General features: G+C 40.0%; 1 long non-coding RNA gene across 2 annotated transcripts in view; it reads right to left on the reverse strand.

The window, feature by feature from the left end:
* Positions 1-911: 911 nt before the first annotated feature.
* Positions 912-27,783, reverse strand: part of LOC106498701 (uncharacterized) — a 40,289-nt gene continuing 13,417 nt past the window's right edge. For both annotated transcript variants that reach the window (XR_001295019.2, XR_001295018.2), the window contains exons 2-4: positions 8,216-8,301; positions 3,395-3,531; positions 912-1,032 (exon numbers count right to left, since the gene is read on the reverse strand). This is a non-coding gene — a long non-coding RNA (uncharacterized lncRNA). The remainder of the gene's footprint in view (positions 1,033-3,394; positions 3,532-8,215; positions 8,302-27,783) is intronic.

The following is a 27,783-nucleotide window of genomic DNA, read 5'->3' on the forward strand; positions in this document are numbered from 1 at the left end:
ACACTATTACATATTTACTTTTTTGCATTTTTACATTTACATTTTTACAATTTTTACATTTACATATTTACATTACACTTTAATTACAATGCAATCAAATTTACATTTAATTACATTAATTACAATATAATTACAAAAATTAGTCAATGTAAAAATATTCAATGTAAAATACAATTATAGAAATAAATTTTTTCAATTATAAGTATAGTTTTTCTATATTTGAATTGTTGGCATATCAGTATAAATAATCATATTTTGAGTACACTGTGAATCTTGCTGCTGTGACAAGCTTGAGGCTGTAGTTGTAGAATAATGCTTGGGACTTTATCTGTTTTTATTAACAGATGCTCACCTTTTAAGTTTAAGCAAAAATTGTATTGGACTGTATACACTGGTGGCTTGGTTATCTAATTTATCACTGTCGGGAATGTAACAGTTAAGAATACTTGTCTCAATACAGTCCTGGTCTAACGCTCCCAGCTGAGTTGCATTTCAGCAGTTTATAGGAGGAGCACTCATGGGGGTGTTTGTAATTATTGCTTGTCAGGTTTACAGCATCCTCTGCCAGGGGGTTTGGTAGTCTGGACTAACCTCCATGTGCATTGTAAACTTCTGTTCTCAAGTAGGAACGTATTATTAAAATTTGGGTCTATTTGTGCATCTCGTGAGTGTGTTACTAGGATTTGGGCGCTATTCTTGTTTCTTGGGGGTGGTTACAATTTTGTTTATTACTCTTTTGCTTGTAACCACCTTATAGCTACTGTATGGCCAGACCCTAAAAGTTATTTATAAATATTACCAAAAGAGATTAAACCAAATGTCTAAAATATATGTAAAATATTTAAATTTTAAGCTACTTGTAGGTTCTTGGACAACTTGCTGCTTTGTAATTTAGAGAAAGCTGCATGCGGGTTGTTATTCAGTGCAGGGTTTTTTTCCTCTTGATGGCAAAATACATTTTGAACTATAAAGTCAAAACTGATAATACTCCATTCCAAATGCTGCAGCTCTGTCTCTCAATTTAGTGACTGACTGAAAGAAAATTGCAGACAGTAAATACAAGGGCATGTGTTAAAAGAAGTACTGATCTCTGTAAGCTGAATTTGCATTATCTACACAACTATCAGCAGTTTAATCATTCGGGTTACTTCATATGTAGTTTGTAGCCTAAAAGTTAGATTTTTTTAGATTATATTTAATCAGGCATAGATACTGTGCAAGTTTGTTTATAATAAATTTATGTACTAATGCAAATGAACAAGTTAAAGGCACTTAGTTTTTTTTTTTTTTTAAGAAAAAATATTTCAGTTTCAACTAGGAAATGGCATCTCTAGTAGGAGCAGTTTTACAGTATCTTCTGTGCAGTGACATGGTAGGAAATATTTTTGGCATGATTTTTAGTGTGCACACACACTCATATGTATATAAATTCCCATATGTATTCAAGTATTCAATATCATAAAAATATTCAAACTATTCCATAGACAGATTATTCTTTGAGTAAAGCATCACCGTGATCTGCATGAGAACAGGTTATCCTTCAGAATCTGCTTGTCTTTTGCTTCTACCACTTGGCTCCTTTTGCACAAGTCTGTAGGTGAAACATTCATTTAGTCTTTACCAGTTTACGAAGCCAATCTTAAAAGTGCCTTTAAATTTAACCCTATACATAATATTTCAGCATAGTTTGGCATGCCTCAAATTTTTATGGGATTAGAGCGATTAGCTTGTTCTAATTGCATTAGTGTGTTTTTTGTATCTAAAAATCTGTATAAACTTTGATCTGAGACCTTTGCATGAAGAACCATCTAAAGCACTCCAATGGAAGAAAAAAAAACATTTTTGCCTGTTAGAATGGGACAATGAGAAAGTAGCTATATAAAAGGGAGTAGATAATACAGACTGGGGGATGGCAGGGACAGCTTTGCTTTGAGACAGTTGTGTTTATTACAATAAAAATGGTAGAGACTAGAGATTGCTCTAGGTAGACAGTGCTAGACATCATTGTGATACAAGTCAAAGTAGACTTGTCCTTTCATAATGGACTGACAAACCTTGCTTTGAAGTGCAGGGGTCACCTACGTTCTGTGAACACACTCTCTTTCCTGCTAAAAATATTTTGGTGGTGATACTAAGGACAGGGATTAAGGTGGAAAAAAATTCAAAGTTAATAAGAAAATGGAGTTGACTGAAACAGGAGAAGAGTAAGGGTATAATACAGATCGTGAAAGTCTCACAGCCAAACCAACAATTCTTGATTCTGAGAGCTAAAACGCATTTGTAATGGCACAGAGGAGAAAACATCCCCAGCAACTGACATCCTTATGCTTACAGGACTAATAACATTTTGGAGTATAATACATACTGACACCAGCAGATATTGGGTAGCAGTAGGACATCTGGTCAAAGTGCCATTAACTGTAATCTGAGGGAATGCATTAAGAAAAACTCTTAGAAAATAATCACTTTTGATTAGATAGACAACCATTTGAGCAAAGTGTCCTTCATAATCAAAAAGCTAAACTATCAAAAGGGACTTCTCCCTTGTTTTGCTGAACACTCACACATGAAACACACCTGCAAACAATCGCTGCTTAGATGTATGATTAAGACATGAAGGTGCAGGTATTTTGCCTTTTATTCAATAAGAAAGAGTTCACAGTATTACTGTTTGATCTTAAGTAATGAATATGAATAGGTTATTGCAGCACTGTAACTGTCAATTAGTTTTAAAATTGAATTTCTGTGGGTTAAGAAATATTTCAAGTGTTCAGAAGGAAAAACAATGTTAATGGAGTTCTCCCATTTTTACTTGAAGAATTGCGTTCCGTTTGGACTGTTCTGTGCTAACGGTGTGCTGCTTGTGCAAGGCAGCTCCCTCCGTCTTGTGCCTTGTATTACTTTTCTTTAACAACCCTGAGCAAACTGAGAAATCAGTTTGGTCTGTTTTTCTTTTTAGTCACAATTCCTAGATCTTGCACAAACTAATAGCATGGACACCACTGAGAAATAATATTGCCTTCCAGATCAAGGATCAGATATAAAATGTGAAAGAAGCTTCTAAGTTAAACATCCTGAGAATATTTTTAACCTCACATTCAAAAAGAGAGGGACCCATTGTGTTGTGGGAGTTTGTTTTCAGTTTGAATTTGGTTTATACCTTCTCTGGTTCTAAGATGTCAAATACAGGTATTTAGGAAAATGTAGGAGTAAGTGAAGGGTGGCATCTATGTATGTAGATATAAAAACTGCTTGATATGGAAGATTTAAAAATGATTAGGTCAGCAAGCTCATGAGTATGATAAACATTCATCTCTGTAATACTAGCCCACCAATACCCCCTCACACCTGAAACTTGCCTCCATATGAGCAGGTAAAAAATAACTCTACTTACTGTCTTTTGGTATGGACTCGAGGAAACCAGCCTCTACACCTGGTATTTATGGCTAGAACCTGGCAAAGTCTTTCCTCTCGTGCTGAACTGGTGTTGCTAATCAGGCTTCTCTGTTATCAGCAGTCACAGACCAAATCCTGAGTTGAGTGGAGGACAGTATCGCAAAGTCAAATGACAACAGCTAAAATTTCAGTGCAGAAATAGAGATAGGGCTTTCTGAATATGAGTGGGCTTTTCAACCAGTTGAGCACATATTTAGTGCAACTCTAGTTTAAAAAAATTTTTTTGTGGAACCCTGTGTTTCCAAATGGAAGCTGTATGTTCATGTATTTAATGGTACATTGGCACATACTTTCAGTATAATCAAAAGCTCAAAGCATAGGGCAAATTTAGTAGAGTTAGTGATTTAGGGCTACAGCACTGCATTTATTCATATTTCTATCATTTTCAATATGTTTACACACACAGACGCACGCACACTGAATAGAAAAGCAGTCCTATAGTCCCTCTGTGTATTTTTTTCCCCTGTGCTTAGCTATCTGCCTTATGGCACCACTAGAGATTTTGGTAGCTGAAGAGTGGGCATGTGGCACTTAATCTAGGGGAAATAGTTCCCTTGCTTTATGTAGAAGCTATTAACTGAGGGCTTTGATTTAAAAAATAATCATTAAAAAAAAAGCAGTTTAGCACAGCAGTGTTGACATTTACATCTTTAACTGTCTGTGGGCTTGTGACGATTTTCTCATATTCCTGTTTTATTCACGGCAGCAATCTGCAATGAGGGTGGAGTTCCTTGAATATTGAAAAAAACAAATCACAAAATACACAGTCTGTGTAGACAAATGAAGTGCATAGTTGAAGACTGCATCTTCTCTCAATTCAGCATTTACGCAGTCTTAACAATTTTACATTTTTTGAGCTATATAGTGAAATAGATGAGGCAAGACTTAAGATTAAAATGAGATCAAATTGCTGAGAAATTTTGCAGTTTGTATTAGATGAACATTTTTGAAATTTTGCATTATGATACCTACTGCTAACTATATTAAAAGCTTAGTACAGTCTTTGTACGTGTTCTTCAATAAGACGTTGCTACCTACCTCCTGTCCAATAGTAATTTAACTTGCTTGAATGAAAAAAAATACTTAGTATTAAAATAACAAATATATGGACATTTAAGTATATAGAGACTAGTTTCAGAGAAATTGCTTTTCATAAAATCAGTAAAGATTCAAAAAGAAAAACATTTATAAGGGAAAAAAAATCCTAAATACAGTTTTGAGTTCTTACTTAGAGGACGAGGACTAAGGCTAAAGCGACTGGTGTGTAGAATTGGTATGTGATTCTTGGTATCACAAGCTGTGTTTGATATAATACATACCTAACCCTTTCACTTCATCCACTTAAGCTTTAATTTGCTGGCAATGATTATTCTCTTTTCTTCAATGTTCCCTTCAGTGTTTCTCGTGAACCCTTTTCCTAATTTCTGCTGAACTACAAATTAATACTACCGCATACCTGTCCACTGCATTCTCCTTCAGCACCCTGCTTCAGCATCATTAGGCTGGATAGCAACTTCTGCACTGTCTGCAGCAGCTTCCCTGTAAGTCGCAAATGAGCGACTCTTCTGCGTCAGAGGCCAGCTCTGAGGAACATGCAGTATGGAGGGACTTGACTTGCTTGGCCTCTAATAGCTGATGATGTTTCTACTGGACACAATTGGTGAAATGGAAACTTCTGTAAGAAGGACTCTAGCGGAAGCGGGATCCCTTATAGCACCCAGAGGTGCCGAGCAAGGTGATATTTAAAACCAGAATAAATACTCTGATGCACTGTGCTTCTAATCATTAACAGCCTTATTTTTAGAGGTGCTAGACATGCAACTTCTACTGGCTCTCAAAGGAGCAATAATCCATGCACTTGTCTTTTCAGTTGGCACAGAACACTTAACCAGAGCAGACCATTGTGCTATATGGGCTAAAACATACTACTATTATGAGTTTTCAAGTAAAACTGTACTTGGAGTGTAATCACTGAGTGAGTACTATAAGGCAGCTAGTATTTTCAGGGGAAATATTTGATGTGAAAACAAAAAAGATAGTTCAAAGGCCATTTTTAATAAATACAGTAGTAGACAAATATCTGTTCTCAGGACTTTACACTCTCAAGATTTCATAACCAAAAATGGATACAATCAGGGATACCTTGTTCCTTCCCCCTATGGATAATGAACAACCCAGCTGATTGTCCTAAAATGATGACATACTGGAGTCATGCTTACAGTTGGCTAGTACTTCTCAATTTAAAGATAATTTGGACACGGGACCCATCACCACTAGAACAACACATCCCTGACAGTGACTTCTTAGACTGTGCTAGCCTGTATAATAAGCATCTGATTATCATATACCTCAAGTTTCCTCTAAACCTTGCAGGCAGTTCAAAGGAACTTTAAAAAAAAACTAGTATACAGTTAAAACAATTTTATGTTGTCAATTTTGGAGAGCTGAAATGAAGTAAGGCGCATAAGCGTAACTGCATGTGGAATAGATGGTATCAGCTGTTCACTAAATTACATGGCTCAGTAGTTTTCCTGCTACCTTTGAGCAACCACCCAAGAATAAAAGTGAATGCTGTGTCTGCCTCTTTGACTGAAGTGTTTTGTAGTTCATGAGATTTTTCTTTTACATAAGCTGTTTTCATCAAATGATTCAACATTGAATTATGTGGCGAGGTTCATTCATTAAAGGTAGCAGCTAAATCAGGGTGATTTTCCTTTCCCCTTTACCTTTGCCACCTCCTCTTTCCTGTCCCTGAATCCAGGAAACACTAAATAAAGACAGCTTATGTCTCTATCATTAATTTTGGAATGACCTAAGTAACCTGGTGTATAAAGAAAAGCTCAAGAGGCACCCGAGGAGAATTTTCTAGCACCTAATCAATATTTCTGATGAAGGAGAGAGGAAGAGTTTTAAATCAGTGTGAACAAAAAAAAGCCCCAAACTGAAAAACAACCAGAAAACCTCCCTGCGCATGGAAACCAAACTGATTTCTGAGACATCTCAAAAGGAGCCAGAGCAAAATTCTAAGGCTGCTTAATAGATAACAACGTGTTCACTGTGGCAAAAAGGAAGCTGCTTCTTGCGTTCAGGTGCCATCGATGTCCAGAGTCTAAAGTTATGCTGATAATGCTTGACTTTAATTACTGAAATCTGATTGTGCTAATTCAGTCCCCTACTGGCCTATTTCCAAAGCTTTTGTCTGAAAATGAGCGAGCAGGCTCAAAAACATCACTACCGAATTACTTAGAATGAAGATACATGTTAGAAATACCAGAGCAATTAGTGACTGAAGCTATCAGAAGGGTGAGTCGTGTTCCCAAAATATCATGTCTTAGAAAAGCGTAATTGCCATAATCCTAGGACTGGGGTTATTTTGTCCCTGCTGTCGAACAGCTTATACTCAATTTGAATAGGCACCTGTTCTGTTTTTTTTTTCCCTCTCCTCCCATGAAGTTTACAGGTAGCAGCTGTTAACTCAGCAAGTTAGTAGCTCAGCTTGTCCAACACATATGTCAAGCATCTTTCTTCTCTTAACAGTATCCATCTAATTTTCCTAAAATACTGAAATATTCTTTTTTTCTTCTTTTTTTTTAAAGATGTGTACCTTAATGAGCAAAAAAACAAAAAACCCACCCCAAGTTCTCCTTTCCCTTTCTCCCAAGAATTCTGACTTTTGCTGCATGATGATTTTTACTTAATCAGGCAGCTTTTTTTTAAGTTTTGTTCAATATTATTGAAATTAAAATGGGGATGGCATATTTCTGCAAACTATGGGATTTCTTCTATGAAACAACAACTGTTCACCCATGTAAAGATAATAGACTCTATGGTAACAATAATGCATGATATCATTATTAGTCTGGATCAGAAATTCAAAAGATTGCCTGGAGGTTTCTAAAACCTGCCTATATTATTCCAGTTAATTTCCTTAGGTATTCTGCTATTAAGCAAATGTCAGCTTTAGCCTTATCTTCTCAAGAGCATGCTAACCCAACATTCTTAATGCACAGGAGAAAATTTAAGAAAATAAAAATTGAAAACCTTTTATTCTGTAAACACATCACAGAGAAATTCTAAATTTATACCTCCTTTCCAATGTAACTTTAAAAAAGCTCTATTAAAAAAAAAATTAACATTTCTTTATTTTTTCTTTCCAAACTGTGCTTTTTTTATACTCTGTTGCATTTATTCAGACAGTTGATTTAATCGCCCCCTTAAAAGATCCAGGTTATTATTAGGATTTATTTTTACATTAGGACAAGTCTTTCACTTTATTACAGAATAGGTGTCCAACATCACAGAGCTAAAGCAAAAGGTTATTAACGCTCACAGACTTGTCCACTGTGCTGTAGTCCTGCCATTTCCTTTGGGTGGTTTGTACAGACAAAACCAAAATGGGAATGCTGTCAGGCAGGCGTTTGAGAGGAAGCTGCCAGCACTGTGCCTGGTGATAATGAGGCCCTGACTCCTTATTTCTTTGGATGTAGAATCCTGGTGAAGACCTCTATATTCTTACTCTAGCCATGCTGATCAACTCCAACCCTAAAAAGCCCCAGATATCTGCTGACTATTACTTACTTTTCACTCATGCAGAATATTATGAAAGACTACATAAAAGTTCAACAAGAAGAAAATATATACTCCTTTCCAAAACCTAACCTACATAACTGATTCCTCGCCCCTAACCCAAATCACACATCATATGCAACAGTGGCAAGTTAAAAGCCTAGTTTTTAAATGTACTTTGGAAAAGCTGTACCTTAGCGAACCTTCTTTATGGAGCATCACCTGACAGCACTCAGCCACGGAGGAATTCAAGAGAGACTTCTTTTGGACTCATTGCATCTGGAGGCAATAAACAGAGAGAAAAGAATGAGAAAAAGAAACAGTGCCTGTGCAGGAAACCAACTTAACTACTTAAAGAAAGAAGAAACAAGGTCACGAAAACAAAATTGCTGATCCATTTATCATACTTAGGAGCTTAAGATGCAGAGTAGCCTGTACCCCATCTCCTTCAACTCTGCTATTTTCATCCAGAAGCATAAGTTTCAGTGGCTGTGTGAGAAAAAAAAACCCTGCCCAAACACACCAGTGGGGAAAAACCCAGCAACACTGACATTTTATTTCACAACCTTCTTTCTTTAGGGTTTGAATGACAATAGCTGGTCTCTAACTAAGGAGGGCCAATATTCTAAATACACTGCTTCTGAAGAGCAAAGCCATAGGAGATTTTAACTAAATGTAGTGGGAAAATGTTTACTTCTCCACACATTGTGCAACAGCCTTTATTTTAAGGAAGCTCGCTACTGAAAAAAAGCAATCTGACCTTTAATCATGCAAATATTCCCTCCTTCACTTCAAAAGCCAAATTAAAATTGCAAGTGTTGCAAAGTTTGCTTGTTCAGACTTTATGTAAAATAAGCAGAAGTTTTCCAGTGGCATTACAGTCACATCTATTTAATAGTGAGGAGACAATAATTCCCTGGAGCTGTGTTCACTTAGGACTGAGTGAAGGGGGTTTCTCAAGAAAATCACAAGCAATAGGACTCCTGTTTGCTCCCTTACTTCCTTACAGACATACGCATGCATAAACATACACGGACAGTTTGAGGCACATCCCATGGAGAGGAAAAGTGCAAAACATATTGGGACATACTGAAGAGGTATGAATGTGGGATGTTAATGAAAAAAAAGCAGGAAGCAAAGGAACAAAGAAGGACAGATGAAATGAGAATGGAAATGGTACTGGAAGAAGAAAATATGAAAGAAAAAGAAGTGCATACAAAGGTTGTTGCATTTATGCCTGGCCAGTTGAACTATAGCTCTGAGGGCAGGTACTAGACAGGTGCCAATAGAGCTGGACTCTGCAGACTGCTGCTGCTGCTGCCTCCCAGGACTCCCACACCTCCAAAGAGGCTATGGCTGCAGAAATAGCTTCAAGGGACAGAAAGTAACTCAGGAAGGTTTGGGGAGAGGGAGGAATAAGGGAGGGAAATAGTTAAGATAAATGTATAGCTATACTGTAATGCTGCTAGTGACAAGCCCTGTGTGCCATTCATGGACAAAAAAAAAAAAAGAATGGGAACTCTGTCATCACAAACATATGGAAGGGGCAGGAAAAAAAAAAGAAATGCTCTGAAGTAACAAAATGAGTAATAGCAGAATGGTAAGGACCCAGTGAAAGACAGTCAAGAGAGACAATTCCAGTCTAGGCAAGAGTGTTGCCATGGATTTCAATAGGGATCAGATTTTTAAAGTTGTCTGCAGTCACATTAAAATGGAAAAATGCACACTGCAAAATCCTATCCTGCATTTTCCTATTGAAAATATTTTTAGAAGTTAACATTGTTTTATTTATTGCTGTTGCTTTTTTATTTTTAAATATAATTTACTAAATTGGCAAATGCCCATTTTTATCCCCAGAAGTTAGCTCTAAGGGCTGTATTGCAAGATGCACATTTTTCCACTCTGCAGTGTAAAATCCCTTCATGTGTGATATATTACAGGCAGCTGAGCCACAGGAATTTACAGCCAATATACAAATAATTCCTAGAGTACAGTTCTTCACTATGCCCCAGTAGCCTTGCTGCAAGAACCACAGTCTGTGAATCTCTGCACAACCTCCATAGCAAGTGGAGCTCTGCTCTTTCCCAAATCACTTATTTAGTTTTTCTTCCCATTTAGCTTGTCTTCTCATCGCTGTAATGTTGTTTAAAGGGGAGTTCTCTCTCCCAAGTCAGCTCTAATCCTTAAAAATACTCTGAACCCTCAGATTCATCTTGATGAAGGAAGGGAAAAGTTCCATCCAAAATTACTTTCTCTGCTAAATTAAAACCTTTTTGTACCTCTCATCCGTAAACAATTAACAAAATGCAAATCCTTATTACTTGTTTAAGCAAAAGTAGTAATAACAAGGGAAGAAACTTAATTTACCTCAGCAAAACTGAATTTTCTTTCACCTCCAGCTCATACCCAAGAAGACAAAAATATGATCTCATGCTGCGATTGTCTCAAATAATTGAATTGCTCCAAGAAAGAGTTGGCACTGAGCTAGTTGTACAATACTAGGACACAGAGTCCATGAATTGAAGTAGAACAGCAGCAGTAACTCACTGTTTTCAGTAGTTTGCCTTGAATTTGTTACTTTATTAATAGGTCTGGGGTTTTCATTTTAATTTCCTCTTTAATGGCAGTTCTAGGATTTATTGCCATTATAAAAATTGTTTTGAAAAAAATTGTGCGATGGATACATTCATTAAAACTGCTACAGTTTTACTTTGTGTTGTGGAAGTCGGGATGGTAATGGTTTACATTACAAATGTATGAAGTAGCATAAAAATTCCTTGAATATGAATTTGTACCTCATGCACTGCAATAAAAAGAAATAATGAGCATCTTCCATCTAGGCTAATGATTAGACAGTTCTCCAAGCAAATTAATACTATGCCTCTTCTGTTTGAGGAAGAGGCTCCTAGAACTCATCACAGATGGGCTCATCAATAGCTTATGAACATGAGCCTCCTCCTTGCTTTCTGTTAGTCACCTGGCAACGGGCCGTTAGTGTCCTGAGACCCAGATATATATTCAGAAATTTTCAGTCATCTTTTGCAATGGTCATGTTAGATCGGTGTCTCTCCCCAGGCAGCTAGCTAGTGATTCAGTATAATACTGTCTCATTCTGAGCATCAAAGCATGGGATGGTCTTGCTCCAAGATCCATTTAGATAAATTATAGTGAAGTAAAGAGAGAACCTCAGCAAGCATTTTCCAACCACAGGTATGTTCACTTCACAGTGGACATGAACAAGGCTAGACGTGAGTTGCTACCAGTGACACCACGGCCCTCAGAATCCCCAGATACGAACCAGCACCAAAAAATGCCAGTTTCCTTAAACAGAGAATCTGTTCCCTGCCTCCAAAAACATACTCACAAAATTCCACAGGTCACATAGAAATTCTGTTAGGCTGGAGGTCATCATGCAGACTTCTAGTTTCAAAACACAATGAATCTCTATTTAACTAGTCTTCCAGAACCAAATTTAATGGTTGACAAGGACTAGGTTGATTAAAAACTTTTAGTCATTCTGTCTGCACAGTCCCTAACAAGGTCTCTTTCATGCAGTTATGAGTGCTTCAGGTCTCATTTTATGAATTAGTCGTTAGAGTGTAGTTACTGAAGTCTTCTCATCAAATTAAGATCTGGGCCAGCTTGCTGGAATAAACTGACTACTTCTGTCTTCTAGAGAAACTCTGCAATACTTTTGAACAGTTAATATAAGATGGTGAGCTTATAAAAATCATGCTTTCTATACACAAGATCATCAGCAGCAGGAGATTCCATCTTTCTCTGTGCCATTGTCAATGCTCTCACCTTGCTCTCCAAGCTGTCCTCATCTGGAAGCAGACACAGTTCGCTGGTGGTCTAGTGCAGGAAGAACCTCACTAAGTTTGGTACTTTTTGCATGAAAATTTCTTATACTGATTCCACTAGGATCCTTCTCCTTTTGGTTTCTGTTGCACAGTACTTGGTGCACTGTACTAGATATTATCAACCTATAATCTCCCTGTAGCACCTGGGAACATCAGAACAGCAACAGAACAGAAAATTGAATGTTTTCTTACTGATCTTTCAATTTTTCTGTCCCTCGGCTTTCCTTCTGTAAGCTGGCCTATAGCACTTCCTTATTTCAAAGGAGTAGTAAAGAGAATAATTACATTACAGGCAATTTAATCTTTTTTCAAAAACTTGGGAGGGAGAGAGTTGGTTTCAAATCCAGTAATTTCAATGTTAACCAAAAGTGTCCTTAGAAGTAAGCATGAATTGTGATGCATACCAGTTAACAAATCAAGACAACATTTGGCATCTGGTTTGTTTTGCTGGAAGCCTGAGTTTTCAAGCAAAAGAGCAAAAACTCATGAAGACTCCTAACACAAGTCGTCTTCTTCAAAATCCCTTCAAAACTGTGTAAGGCTGATGTTGAATCACATTAATAAATGCACAGAATGAACATTTACTGACAACTTAAGCAAGATATTTGGGATTTAACTCATACCTAAACATGATTTTAACTCTTGTGCTATAAAAATCTTGGCTTTGTCTTGTAAAGCCAGCTGGATATACAATCTCTTAGTTTAATTACTGAAACATGAAGAACTCTATGGAAGAAAAAATGGAAAGATTTGGAGCACAGAGCACTGCTCTCATAAAACCAGTCAGGGTAATAAAAAAAGCAATACTGAATAGTTTTATAGACTTTTTTCAACATTTTCAACATTATAGACTGTTCAACAAAACATAATTTTATGGTAGTGGGAAACTGTAAGTGACGAGATATGAATGAGAAAACCAGATCATAAATTCCCAGTAAACATTTAAAATGGGTACTGCCAAATAGAATTTGACTCAATTTAGGTTCCAGGTGAGGTTTTATTAAGCATTTAAGGAGCTAAAAGAAATAAACAGAAGTGCTTCCATGGCAACTGTGTTGAAATTTCAGTAGAAATCCAAAGTTTCTTTAGTAAATACAACTTCCTTCCAAATCTAACTGGGGCAGCATTGTCTTAGTATTGCCACTCTGTCCACCCCCTCCGGGGACTCTGTGTCCACTGAGCAAAAGGAGAAACAAACAGCATACTTATATGATTGTGAGGTCAGGTGTACACATGTGAGAATGTAAGAAGTCACTATAACGTATTTTCATTCCCAAACTAAGTAAAACACCCAAATCTCTTCAGTTGCCACATTCACATTTAAGACAAAAGTGTTTCGACTAGTAGCATTTTAAAGAAGCAGACACAAAGAGTTGTGCATACGGGCCACACCTATATCATGAAATGGGATATAGTGGTCAGCCCCCTGAGCTGGTTTCAGCCACAGGGGTATACCCACATAGCATATGCTGGGCAGTACCATTCAGAGATGCCACCTGGGGACTACAACACAGCAGGGCTACATGAGCATGATGTTGGGCTTGAGCTGGTAAGTCCTGCCTCTGAGCAAGAGCAAGCAGTGACAAAACAGCACTGTTTTCACACAATTACACAGTCCTAATCAGTGCCTAAGCCTTTTACTTCAAATGCCCTAGGTTAGGCAGGCACTTTTGAGGACTAACTCTCACTAAAGAGTAAGCTGATTACTTTTGAAACTGATTTAAGGCTTCTAGATGATTTTCTAAACTATGTAAAATGATCAAAAATACTTCAAAATCTTCCATGACGAAGGATCAACTGTGCTATGTGGAGAGAGGTTACCAGTATTGAAGGCCACAGCAATTACAAAAAGTGTACTTGCAACCAGTGGAACCATCAAACTTCAGAACGAGTCCATGGCCGTTATGGATATGACACAACAACTCTGTCTTTTCCCCTTTCCTGTTAATGATGGCTGACAAGCCCAGAGAAAAGCTATAATGCGTTTAACCAAGCAGTCTACTTGCAATGAGTAGGCAGCAGCAGGAAAAGCACTCTCATTGTCCTGGAGGTATGGAAGTAGTTTGAGGGGGATGACCTGTGGATATTCTTTAAGCCTTCATTTCAGGAAAAATGCATGCAAGTATGTGAGGCAATTTTTTGCTCGAGAGCTGTAGAGAAAGACTGTCAAACTTCCCTTTCACAGCTTTCTGTATCATAAACCTCCCTTCCTTTTAGAAAAGCAGGAGAAAATGACCCATTTTTGGCCCATCACTTGCAAATAAGGACCTACCTTCACCTGTTTCAGTTTGTATGAGATATTGCTCTTGACCTACCCTGGTAATTTCAGGTTTTCATATGCAAGTGCTTGCTAGACAAGCTTGCCATATACTCATATAGGTTTGTCTTCCTAACACCCACACATTTTTACCAGACAATAATTCCCTAAGGTTGCACTAATTATCTCCTCTGTGTAGTCTGCACCATTATATGAGCAAACTAAGCAATTCTTCCTTTTGTACCACACTTACATGGAAAAGTAGGAGATCAGTGCATTAAATTTAATGACATTAATTTTTGCTAATTTGTTTTTCCACATGCTTTTACATGAGCAGATAAACAAATGGTCACAAATGTAACTTCCATGTTTATGTATGTATAAATAACCAGCTGGACAGATTAGAACCAAGCTGCTTCACAGGGTGATCAAAAAAAGGAATTATTCTCATCAACATACAGCTATAATGGGTGAGATAGAGGAAAGGGTTTGAAACATGCTGATGCTGGCTTTGGTGAGTTTTAGACATGTTTTTATTCCCTTAACACAAAAGAGAGAAGCAAAATAAATTGTGTCTTTTTTTGTAGTAGGTGTTTTTTTCCAGAGACAGACAAAACTAATTCATAGCACTTGAAATTATACCCATCCGAGATAAACAAACCCTTGAGATTTATTTTGTTTTGGGTTATAAATAAGCATAGTTAAATTATATTCCATTATATCAATTTAATCCACCTTTCTCACTCACCTTCTAGAACTAGTGAGACTCTAAAGTAATTGTTTAAAAATAGGGGGGTTAAGTTCTTATATGAATTTGATGCTGATACTCAGCAAGGTAGGTGATCCATAGAATTTGCACATTGTCCATTAGAAAAACTTGATGACAAACTGAAAAATGCTCAGAAAAAGAATGAGCAGATGTAAAATGACTTTGAATCCTCCCACATGGATGTAGTGGCTGATGCCAGTTTCAGTAAGCTTACTGAATTTTAAAAGTGCATGTTGAAGTATGTTGAGGCGATAATATTGCAGTTCACTAGAAGCTAATTTGTGGCACTCAAACAGTTGCAGACCACACTAAAAGCATATTCAGAACAACTTGTATTATCAAGAGGGAGGACAGAGCTGTGCAAGATATGCACAGCAAAATAGGGTCTGAGCAGAAATTCTCAAAATTCTGATTGTTACGTATTTAAAGATTTCAACCCAGGCTTGCTGAAGACGTTTGTGAGCCTTTCAAATAAGCCTGACATCAATTTAGAATGAGATTGGGTTGACAGGTAAGTCATACTTTAAAACAGAAAACAAACAAAAAGTATTTTTAGACTGGTTTCCTCAGGAAATGTGTCTTCTGCAATTGCATTGTCCGTTTCTTCTTTTCAAAACCTTTTTGATGCTCTGGGATGTATCAACACTACTTGAAGAGGGGTAGATATCTCAAGAGTTGGTAAGTTTTTACATGTTTTGTGAGTATTGAGAGAATCAGCCAACTTAATGCAAATACTGAGGACAGACTATCACTCTAGCTAAACCCAGAAATATCCCAGCTATCTGAAAACCTGTTCAGAACTTCCATTTTATAGTTGGATTAATACATGTTGGATGAGACACAAAGCCTGTGAAATACGGTTTAAGCTTTGTTGCTCAGAGAGCCCCTTTTTTTTTTCAAGATTTCAGCAAAAACTCTGCAGTATCATACGTTTCATTTGTATGAACTGGCACATGCCCATTGAGTCTGACAGGCTGAAAAAAAATTTTTTTTTGGCACTATTGTTGAAGGTATTGCCAACACACCAAGTCACATCAGCTGAGTGACAAAAATCTGGTTCAAGTTAAGTTTTAGTTAAACTAAAAAACAATATCAAACTCCCCCCACACCCTTAAAAATCCAATAGGGTATTAACTACGCCAACAAATGTTTTGGCACAATCCAATGAAAATTGAACTACCCACCTTTGTCTAGTTTAAACATTCATGAAATCACGAAGGAGAGGAAAAGATGGCCAGAACTAAAGTGTTGGCCAGAGTGGAGAAAGAAAGAAGGAACTCATAAATTTTTTACTTTGGGCAAATCAGTTGGGCTGAGACATGCTGAAGCATATGTTCCACTGGAATCAATAAAACTGAGCTGACAGATATGAAATTGCAGAGCGAGATAAAGTAGTTAGAGCACAAAGTGATTGCTCTCTCTCCTCTACTGAGATACTGCAGCAGGTGGCAAGCACTCTCCTAGTTTGAAGCAAACTAGAAGACAGCTTTAAATCACTTTTTGCAATGATTTCAATTGCATTTTCATGGACACAGATAACTAAAATATCCTCTCCCCTATTCAGTGCATATTTTTACTTTGTCTTTTCCTAATCTCCATTTCAGTATGCAGAAATCTTGAGGTTTAAGCTTTCAGGATGCACTTTGAGTCAAAAAAGATATTTCAGTACTGAAATGTCTGTCTCTTAATTTAAGCTCTAGAGAGACCGGTCTCTAATTCAAACTCTATCGTGCAACTCACTTTAACACTTCTCTTTAAGTCAGCTTTGTTGAAATCAGATGCTTGAAATAATGATGAACCACTGAGTAATGGTTAAATCTGTAGTCTCCAGCTGTTAATTTCTGACAAAATGCAGAAAATATAATGTCAAAAATATTGAAAAAGATCTGGAATGAATGCTTGTTCTGTTCATTACTTTCACAAGACTCCTACACAATAAATTCTTGGTATGTGCGAAGAAGTCATCTTTAGCATATGTCAGTCAATAGCCTTTAAGAACTGCCTCATAATCGGTAACTGAGAGAGAATGAAAACTAATGCCATCTATTTTAGCACACTAACTGTCTCACAGTCTGACTTGCAATAGGATTAACAGAAACTGCCATGTCCAGAGGAATCGAAGAGGACCAGAGAGTCATTTACTCTCACTAGCCACAGTTAGACAGCAGAAACAGTGATGGAGCACTATTTGTCTCATCACACATGAATCCAGCAGGAGGTATAAAGGTATCTTTCCATTACCAATCCCTACCGAGTGGTTGGTACAGAAAACGGCCTATAGAAATCAATTAAAAAAGCAAACAAACATGAAACTGATACCAGGGACAAAAGGCAGAGAGAAGACAGCAAACACCTTCAATCTGTGCTGAGGTGAGAAAGACAGTGACACTCAGTAACTCCCATGCGGCATTTGACCTTTAACAGTGTCCTCAATTTAATTCTAACCTTCCCTGTTTGGAATATTCTGAACTAGGATAATATAGGCATTGGGGGATGAAATTGTAGGGAACGTTTAAAAGTCAAGCATAATTGAATAAGCTTGCAGGGACAGAGAGGAATGAGAAGAGAAAGGGGAAAGTCGTGAATAGATAGACAGGGTATTCTCGGAGACTGTGCAGCTCCAGGAGTCCCAACCCCCTGCAGCAGTGGAGGTGCCAGAGGGCTCTGTGCCGTGTGAAACGGTACATCATAACACCGTAGAAGAAGGCTGGAAACTGGTCACTGCTCGTGGGAGGAGAAAGGCTCCTACTCTTCCTGAAGACCTGAAGCTGAAGAACAGGTTTAGTGCCCTCCAGGATGAGGAGGAGATGGGCATGGCTGCAAGGGAAGTACCTGGGACAACAGACCCTGTGCCCTGCCGGAACGCCCAGAAGAAGCGGCGGGTGATTGTTGTGGGGGACTCCCTGCTGCAGGGGACGGAGGCATCTATCTGCCGACCTGACCTCTTGTCTAGAGAGGTTTGTGGCCTGCCGGGGGCTCGTGTGAGAGATGTCATGCAAAGACTGCCAAGGCTTGTCCACGCTTCGGACTATTACCCACTGCTGCTCTTTCATGTGGGCGCCAATGACACCAAGGGCAAACTGGAGACCATCAAGCAGGATTTCAGAGCTCTGGGGATGGTGGTCAAGGGTCTGGGAGCCCAGGTCATCTTCTCCTCAATCCTGCCAGTGAGGAGGATGGATGAAAGGAGGAGGAGACGGACTTTCCAGGTTAACGACTGGCTGCGCCGCTGGTGTTGGCAACAGGGTTTTGGTTTCTACGCCCATGGGACCCTGTTTGAAGATCGACAACTGATGGCGAGAGATGGGATCCACTTCACGAGGCGGGGCACGCGGGTCTTTGCCAACAGGTTGGCCAACCTGGTAAGGAGGGCTTTAAACTAGGAAAGATGGGGGAAGGGGAGAGTTATAGTGACAGGGTAGTTGGCAAAAGACTGCTCAAGTCAGGATGCCTCCAGCAGGTGAATGCAGCCAGGGAAGTGCGCATGGGATGTGGCTATGGAGGACCCTCTTTTAGCCCTCCTGGGAAACCTGCATGCTCGATCACCTCCCTGAAATGCCTGTACACCAATGCACGCAGCTTGGGGAACAAACAGGAAGAACTAGAGATATGTGTGCGGTCGCAGGGCCATGATCTCATTGCCATTACAGAGACATGGTGGGACAGCTCGCATGACTGGAGTGCTGTCATGGATGGCTACGTGCTTTTTAGGAAAGACAGGCCAGGAAAGCGAGGTGGTGGAGTTGCTCTTTATGTGAGAGAGCAACTGGAATGTATTGAGCTGTGCCTAGGGGTGGATGAAGGGCAAGTCGAGAGCTTATGGGTAAGGACTAAAGGGCAGGCTAGCACGGGTGACACTGTTGTGGGTGTTTACTACAGGCCACCTGATCAGGAAGAGGAAGTCGATGAGGCCTTCTACAGACAGCTGGAAGTAGCCTCACGATCCCAGGCCCTGGTTCTCATGGGGGACTTCAACCACCCCGATATCTGCTGGAAAGACAACACAGCTAGGCACAAACAGTCCTGGAGGTTCCTGCAGAGCATTGGTGACAACTTCTTGACACAGGTGGTGGAGGAGCCAACAAGGAGAGGGGTGCTGCTGGACCTCGTACTAACAAACAAAGAAGGACTGGTGGAAGATGTGAAGGTTGGGGGCTGCCTTGGCTGCAGTGACCATGACATGGTGGAGTTCAGGATCCTGCGAGGAGGCAGCAGGGCACCAAGTAGGATCGCAACCCTGGACTTCAGGAGAGCAAACTTTGGCCTCTTCAGGGACCTACTTGGAGGAATCCCATGGGTGAGGGCCCTAGAAGGAAGGGGTGTTCAAGAGAGCTGGTTAATATTCAAACATCACTTCCTCCAGGCTCAAGAGCGGTGCATCCCTATGAGTAGGAAGTCAAGCAAATGAGGCAGGAGACCTGCATGGATGAGCAAGGAGCTCCTGGCAAAACTCAACCAGAAGAAGGAAGTATACAGAAAGTGGAAAGGGGGACAGGCCACTTGGGAGGAATATAGGAACGTTGTCAGAGTACGCAGGGATGCAACGAGGAAGGCTAAGGCCCGTTTGGAATTAAATCTGGCTAGAGATGTCAAGGACAGCAAGAAGGGCTTCTTCAAATACATCAGCAGTAAGAGGAAGACTAGGGAAAATGTGGGGCCTTTGCTGAATGGGGTGGGTGCCCTGGTGACGAAGGATGCAGAGAAGGCAGAGTTACTGAATGCCGCCTTTGCTTCAGTCTTTACTGCTCAGGCCAGCCCTCAGGAATCCCAGAGCCTGGAGGCAAGAGAGAAAGCCTGGAGAAAGGAAGACTTTCCCTTGGTCGAGGAGGATCGGGTTAGAGATCACTTAAGCAAACTTGACACCCACAAATCCATGGGCCCTGATGGGATGCACCCACGAGTGCTGAGGGAGCTGGCGGACATTATTGCTAAGCCACTCTCAATCATCTTTGAAAGGTCATGGAGAACAGGAGAGGTGCCCGAGGACTGGAAGAAAGCCAATGTCACCCCAGTCTTCAAAAAGGGCAAGAAGGAGGACCCAGGGAACTACAGGCCAGTCAGCCTCACCTCCATCCCTGGAAAGGTGATGGAGCAGCTCATCCTGGAAGCCATCTCCACGCATGTGGAGGAAAAGAAGGTGATCAGGAGTAGTCAGCATGGCTTCACCAAGGGGAAATCATGCCTAACCAATCTGATAGCCTTCTATGATGGAATGACTGGCTGGGTAGATGAGGGGAGAGCAGTGGATGTTGTCTACCTTGACTTCAGCAAGGCTTTCGACACTGTCTCCCATAGCATCCTCATAGACAAGCTCAGGAAGTGTGGGTTAGATGAGTGGACAGTGAGGTGGATTGAGAACTGGCTGAATGGCAGAGCTCAGAGAGTTGTGATCAGTGGCACAGAGTCTAGTTGGAGGCCTGTAGCTAGCGGTGTCCCCCAGGGGTCAGTCCTGGGTCCAGTCTTGTTCAACTTCTTCATCAATGACCTGGATAAAGGCACAGAGTGCACCCTCAGCAAGTTTGCTGATGATACAAAACTGGGAGGAGTGGCTGATACACCAGAGGGCTGTGCTGCCATTCAAAGAGACTTGGACAGGCTGGAGAGGTGGGCAGAGAGGAACCTCATGAAGTTCAACAAAGGCAAGTGCAGGGTCCTGCATCTGGGGAGGAATAACCCCATGCACCAGTACAGGTTGGGGGTTGACCTGCTGGAAAGCAGCTCTGCTGAGAAGGACCTGGGAGTGCTGGTGGACACCAAGTTAAGCATGAGGCAGCAATGTGCCCTTGTGGCCAAGAAGGCCAATGGTATCCTGGGGTGCATCAGGAAGAGTGTTGCCAGCAGGTCGAGGGAGGTGATTCTCCCCCTCTACTCAGCCCTGGTGAGGCCACATCTGGAGTACTGCGTCCAGTTCTGGGCTCCCCAGTACAAGAGGGATGTGGCACTACTGGAGCAAGTCCAGCGAAGGGCCACAAAGATGATTAGGGGACTGGAGCATCTCTCTTATGAGGAAAGACTGAGAGAGCTGGGCCTGTTTAGCTTGGAGAAGAGAAGGCTGAGAGGAGATCTTATCAACGTGTACAAGTATCTAAAGGGAGGGTGTCGAGAGGATGGGACCAGACTCTTTTCAGTGGTGCTGAGCGACAGGACGCGAGGCAATGGGCACAAACTGAAACACAGACACTTCCATCTTAACATGAGGAAAAACTTTTTCACTGTGAGGGTGACAGAGCACTGGAACAGGTTGCCCCGAGAGGTGGTGGAGTCTCCTTCTCTGGAGATATTCAAAACGCGCCTGGATGCGATCCTGTGCAATGTGCTCTAGGTGACCCTGCTTGAGCAGGGGGGGTTGGACTAGATGATCTCCAGAGGTCCCTTCCAACCTCAGCGATTCTGTGATTCTGTGATTCTGTGAATCTATAAACTTCAGTAAATTTGAATGACTGTATTACCAAGTTGTCTTTTATATAACAAATGTCACTTGCTTTTATACTTACAGAGATTTAAAGGGCCAGAAGAGCAACACAGGCTAAATAAAATTGAACTAAGTGCCAGGGAACACAAAAGGCAGAATTTAAGTCACTAATGGATTAGCTAGACAGAAATATTTTTCTGCTTAGAAAAAAAGATTTACATTATTTTTTTCCAACCTGCACTGACCTTTGATAAGTCCTCTTCATGAATTGCATAGAGACATTTAACTTAATCTTTTAATTTAACTCTCAAAAATAAGCCAGAGTCTCCACACACCTTTTGCTAAGTAACTATCTGACTGGAAAGGAACTGATGAAGACTGCTGACCTGGGCCCTGTTCTTATAAACCCTTGTGCTGAGTACTTATTAACTCAACCAATTTCCTTTCCATTGAGACTATGAGAGAGTATGAGTCATTACTAATAATTCCTAGAGTTAATTCAGTTCAGAACAGCTTTGTTCCTGCACACAGTAAACTTCATTACATACAAGAGAAGTGTGTACCACAGACCACTAATATGGAACAATTCTAGGTTAAAATAAATACTCAAATTATGTTGCCTGGAATTATGTACTGGAAAAAAAAAGTTTCAGATATTTTGTGACGAGAACAAAATACAAGAGCTCTTCGCAGCATAATAAAAGGTTTTGGTTTTGCTAAGCCTTGAAAAAAAGTGAGTCCACAAGTTATTAAGAAGCCTAAAGGTTATCATGTGGCTGGTCTGCTTTCTTTGGTTCAGCCAGTTCCCCCTTTCTGTAATCCATGGTGTACCCTTGTAAAGTCCAAGGGTTTTGGTACACAGACTGCTCTTTGTGCTATTCCCTCTTTTCAGCTATTGCTTCAGAAAACTTGTACTACTTGGAAGTTCCTTAAGTGCCTAACTGTTGTACCAGTCCATATCAAAAACCCATTGACAGGCAAGTGAGGAGTTAACAGGACTGAAGTTTGCCAATTGATACGCAAAAGAACTGATATGCACAAAGCTGCTGAACAGAGGAGTTAACAGGACTAAAGAAGTCTACCAACCAATACGCGCAAGGATTGATATGCACAAGGCTGCGGAATAGAAGAATTAACAAGACTGAAGAGGTCTGCCACCTGGAATCTGCACGGACCCCCGGGGAGGGAAGAACCGATACGGAGGTGTTGTGGTCTTGCCTCGCTAGCAGGGTCCTCCCAAGCAGACAAACAGTCCTGTGATTGTGAAACTCGCAAAAGTCAGCAAAAGCAGTGTTTGCCCAGAGCCCCAGCCGTGTAAAAAGAGCTAGGGAACTAGGAGAGTTTGAGAGTTTGAGCAGGGATGGGAACGTGACCTGATCATCCTCTCCGGCTGGACCGTGAGTATCCCCCCCCTCCCCTTTTCCTGGGACGCTGGGTTAAGGTAACTCCTCGAGGTTGAGAGCCCTCTCACTAGGAGAGTGAACAAGAAAGCTTTCAAGTAGGGATAAGCAGTGTTTCCAATTAATAGTGCAGTAATCGATGGTTTCGGGTTATCCTTTCTAAATTAGTAATCGCATTATTTTAATGGATGTTAATCCAAGAACTTGCATGAGGAAATAAACATTTTTTTTATTACATTATTGTCTCAGTCGTTGCTATCGAACCTTCATAGCGTGACAAAGATCCAAAAAGTTGGTGTTCTTCTGTTGGCAGATCAAAGAATATTTTCCAGAGTATAAGTAATAATTACAGAAAAGACAGGTTAAACCCAGGAAACAGTACTGGGGGTCTCAGTGCTTTCAGGATAGCAATGTTCTGTGCAAGAGCAGAGTGGCAAGGAAGCAGGAAGGCTATGTTCAGGCCCTGCCCTCAGGCTGAGGAGTTCAAAGCCACATCACTTGGCAGCAGAAAGCTTCATCTGTCAGGGACAGGAAGGGGCTCTCTCTCTCCCTGTGGCTGAGGCTGAAACAAAAGGAATCCAAGATTCACCAAGCCCGACAGAGCAGGGGAACAAATATCTGAGGGAGCACAATACCATTGCAAATGTTTGTAACGTGGATTGGGAGAGAAGTCATCTGGGGTTCTGCTGTCATCACTGTCTCCAGGACCTCTGTGTGCAAGTCAGGCACATGGCTGGAGCCTTCATCTCTGCTCCATGAGCAAGCTCTGAGCAGCAAGAGGACAGTCATCATGCTTTGACTTGCATGTTCTGACACGCTCAATCAGTGTGGAAATCCTACCTGCAGAGTGATGCAAGACAGCTGAAGAATGGCTCGTCCCAAAACCCGGCACTTACGGCATTGGTCAAGGAGAAGGACAAGAGTCTGAATCCCTTTGGGCAGACTTGGAAAATTAACCTGTGCCTCCCAGCCAGATGAAGCACTTCAGAAATTTTGTTAATAAATAATAATAGAAGGAAACACTCCCTGCTACTGTTCCTCTTTGACCTCCCCCCTGCCCATGCCCTCCCAGCGAGCTTTTTTGAGACAAGCAAGCATCCACTTATTTCAAAGACTGATTATTTCTTAGGACAGAGATTGCCCTCTCTGCAAAGGACACCTGTATCCAGCACCACAGCTCCGGGTAAAGGAGGCATTTCAGATATCCCTCTGTTCATGTTTCTCTTTCTGAAAACTCTTAACAGCTGACTATTTTGGATCTAATTTCAAGGTGCCTTTCTCTTCCCCTGGAGTCTTCACAAGGGCCAGGCGCTCGCATTCAAGCACTGCAGTGTTTCATTTGTGGGTGTGAACTTTTTCAGATCTGCCCTAGAAGCTTTGCAGGGCGGAGGAGGAACAAGGCTACTTGGCTTCCAGGCAGATGTGTCCATGTCTTCCAACGCATACACCAGCCTTCAAAATTAAGCGGAAGTAGAGAGCTGAGGTGTTTTTTCTTTTTCTTTCTTTTTCTTTTTTAAGTAAAAGTGGGAGAAGTGTGTGTGTGGGCTGGGAGTGTGAAGAAGAGGAAAGAGTTTAAGGAATGTGACTGTGCTGGGGCAGCTCAGAGATCAGGAACAAGTCTAGCACAGATACCAGAAACAGCAGTCTTATCTCTGATTCAGCTCAGAAAACCCTGCTTTATCCTACCACACAGCAGAAAAAAGCAGCTTCAGGAAACCTCCAGTCAATAGAAGATTTGGTGTCAAAGACCACCACAAATACTTTGTTTATAATAACTAGATTACCAATATAAGGATAGATCTCTGAAGAACCGAAGTGCCTCTTTGTTGGTTAGGACAGGAACATATTGACTGAGAAAAAGGTGTTGAAGCCACATTAGCCTGGTGCTTAGCCCATTTTTCTTCTAGTATTGTTGACATTGGCTATTAGTTAGATGAGCACAATTCACTTCCAACTAAATGAAATATTTTTTTCCCTGGATTATATCTGTGTCAATTTAAAAAACACAAACCCGTCAGAGCCTTATTTTTCTCTGATTTTTACATTTACCTTTTGATTTTCACATTTACCTTTTGATTTTCAAAATTCCATGGCCAGAAAAGTTAGAAGTCAAGGTATGTTCTAGGTTTTAAGTTGGAAGTAAACAAAAAAAGTCATCAGATTTACCTAGCTTTAGAAGTACATGCTGCATAATGAGCACATTTGAAGTGAAACCCATTATTACTTCAGAAACAGAGATGATTACATCCCCTGATTGTCCCAAGCATTACAAAGTACACAAGACAATCACACATAATTGGTATAAATTGAACATCCTGAACTGCCTAGAGCCTAAATTGAGAACAAGACCAAAGACCTATAAATGTTAATGTTTTCTTGAATAGACTGCTGAATTTATATTGTATGCTTCAGTTTTAATTCCGAAACTTATTAAAGCTTTCTCTCCTGCTGGCTAACATATACTGTTATCCAAGTTCAAAACACACATAGCCCAACTTAAGATCAGCTTTTGAAATTTGGTGGTCTTATTTCATGTATTATGATATGTACCCAGTATTTATGTGTGTACTGTTTATAGTTAGGTATTAATACTAATATGGTGAGGAAGGAGCATAGATTTAATTCATCAGATAAAATTCACCTGTATTAAAGAGAAACATACTGTTTTGCTGTCAAAGACCAATGGGACTTCGTATTTTTGTTTCAAAGGGTCACCTTTCATTTCTAGTCACTGTTATATTTTCCTACAAGAGGAATTAGTCATTTTTATTAATAATGTGGTCTAATAAGAGAAATATTATGATTCATTTTTTTCAGTAATTCTTTCACCTACTATAGTTTCAATTCCATTGGCTGTTTCATCTAAAGATTGAAAGCAGTGCTTGCTCCACTATCCTTAATTACCATTTTTCCAGCTAGTTTTATAAAACAAGTAGCATACAAATCTGATTGAATGGTGGCCAGATATAGGATTTCTGAGGAGGGGGAAAAAGAAAGAAGATATAAGGGGGCACCTCCAAATGATGTTTCTGCCCACTACTAGCATCTGCCAGGGTGACATTTGTTTCCAGTTCACATGACATTGATGTGGTCACGCTGCTGCAAACATCTTCTCCTACTCAGATCATCACTCCACAACTGCCATTGGAGGGAAGAAGGCTTGTTGCACAATCACTGCTGAAGTTTTTTCAGCATCTGATAATCAGTGACCAACCATTGGGTAAACTTTTCTGTCATCAGCTTTTTTCCAGGAGATGCAATAGCAACATTGCTTATGTCTACATAAATCTTTATACTGGCTTACTGTCAGGTAATTGAAAAGGAGCTTTTGCAAAGAAATGACATTTTACTGCATTTAAGACAGAAACGTAGACTTACTAAGAGTGAGCCAGTGTAACCAAGTGATGACAGCATTAGGCTCTGTGTGATCCTTAGTCAGTCCTAACCTGACTACAGAAGGTATTTTTAATACCTCAAAAGGAAAACAGAACACTGTATTGTGTCCACATACGAAAATTCTTTCAAAGTATTGCTTCATAGTGCTTTTAGAGGTTTTTCACTGTTATTCTGTACTTTGAGAGGAGCTTTAAATGATATGCAATGAGCTGGGTATGATAAAAGGAAGTTTCACCGTGGCTGAAGGAAAGAATAGTTTTGAGGTATCTCTTAGAGCTTTTGAAGTCTGTTTAGTTGATTTGCAGCTTTAGTTGCATGCCTTCACAAAGGCATTCCACAGGCCTGAATAAAACAGTCAAATTGCTGTGGAAAATTTCAGCTTCCAGACAGCAAACGTATTTCAGGTCACATGCTCTCTACCAATATAGTAAGATTAGTGTACATTGTCACTTTCTGCACTAAATGGGTATGCAATTCCATTACTAAGAGGGCAACAATTTCTGCTCTCAGCAACAAGGAGCTTGATTAACAGAGCTCATGCTGTAATTCTAACAAGTCTCTGGGGAGAGTCAGGAGATTTCTGCACTGGAACCTGATTAAATATTATATCATTTTTATGGATTCCAAATACTATTTAGAGATCATGGATGGGAAAAATCAGTTGCAGTTGGAAGGGGATGAGATTGTTTTATGACATTATCTTTTGTTAGCTATTAAAGTTTATTAAAGGTACCGTAAGCTACATTACTCCTTCCTTATTTGCAATTTATAGTGCATGAGCCACTAGAATACACTAGAGCAGGAATATATGTTATTTAAAGTAAGCAAGCTATCTATAAATGGGTGAAGGCCATGCAGAAATGAGTCCTAATACTGCTGGCTGCTCCATCTTAGCATTTCTATAGAGTCTATAGGTGGGATTTGATAACCTAGTTCCAAAAATAAACTTAGTTCCTAGAACCTAGTTAAGAAACTCTTACTACTTTGACCAATTAATCTGTAGGCAACACAGTTTCAGTTTCTGCAAATGTCCAAGTACTGCACATAGCACAAAACCCCAAACTACTAAACCTTTCTTAGTACTGACATTCCTGTGCCTTGTTAGGATCCAAACAGATTAGATGTTATTCCATGTTATCTCACAGGCTGCATCCAGCAGGATTCTCCACATACAAATCTACCATACTGGAATATAAAACAGAAGTTTCTGCTCCTTCCTTTCAAAAGATGAGTTAGGCCATGAAGGAGACCTTTTATTCACAAACACTCAGGAAATGGCAAATCTTTTTCAATCCTTCATGTCCGTAGCAAAGCAAAGTGTACTTTACTGATTTCCTGGTGTACTAGATTGATGGGTGCCCCAACTCCCATTTGTTGAAGCTATTACACTTTGAAAAGCAAAAGCAAAACAAACAAACAAACAAAAAAAACCCCTGGTTCAAAGTAACATAACTGTTGCTGTCTCATGGCAAAGGTGTTTCTAGATGGAAAGGAGAACAAGGTTTCTGATTCAGCAAATACAATAAAAAACAGTGGCTAATTTTGTTGGGCTGTTTTGCTTTACATGCTGTCTGTTCCAATTCACATCCTTAAAAACTCTGCTCAGTTCATGCATAGCACTGGAAGTCAGCTCGGAGCTGAACACTTAAGAGATAGGTATTTAA

This window comes from Apteryx mantelli, chromosome 5 (assembly GCF_036417845.1).
Source record: "Apteryx mantelli isolate bAptMan1 chromosome 5, bAptMan1.hap1, whole genome shotgun sequence".
Taxonomy (NCBI): domain Eukaryota; kingdom Metazoa; phylum Chordata; class Aves; order Apterygiformes; family Apterygidae; genus Apteryx; species Apteryx mantelli.